The sequence below is a fragment of the Sinocyclocheilus grahami genome, unplaced genomic scaffold (genome assembly GCF_001515645.1).
Source record: "Sinocyclocheilus grahami isolate Dianchi unplaced genomic scaffold, SAMN03320097.WGS_v1.1 scaffold1087.1, whole genome shotgun sequence".
NCBI classification, from domain to species: domain Eukaryota; kingdom Metazoa; phylum Chordata; class Actinopteri; order Cypriniformes; family Cyprinidae; genus Sinocyclocheilus; species Sinocyclocheilus grahami.
Window position 1 is genome coordinate 96,681 of NW_015506266.1, and position 426 is coordinate 97,106.

Genomic DNA, 426 nt, shown 5'->3' on the forward strand with positions numbered 1-426 from the left:
CAAATATTGTCAGATTCTAACAAACCATACATCAATGGAAAGCTTGTTTATCCAGCTTTCAGATGCTGCACAAATCTCTATTTAGAACAATTGACCCTTATGGCTGGTTTTGAGCTCCAGGGTCACATATTTTGAAAGCACTTTTAGATCTAAAGTGATTATTCCCGAGGATGCACCACATCCTGAAATGTATGTACATATTTAAGTTGAACTGTCACATGCTCACTTTAAACACACGTAAGTAAAATCTGGCTCAACTCAACCCACTCTCTCTACTATGGAAGTCAATAGCAGCATTCTTCAAAATATCTTCTATGTTCAACATAAGAAAGAAGCTTATACAGGTTTGGAACAACATGAGGGTGAGTAATTTTTGGGTAAACTATCCCTTTAAGTAAAACAAGTACAAGTACAAGTAAAAAAAAA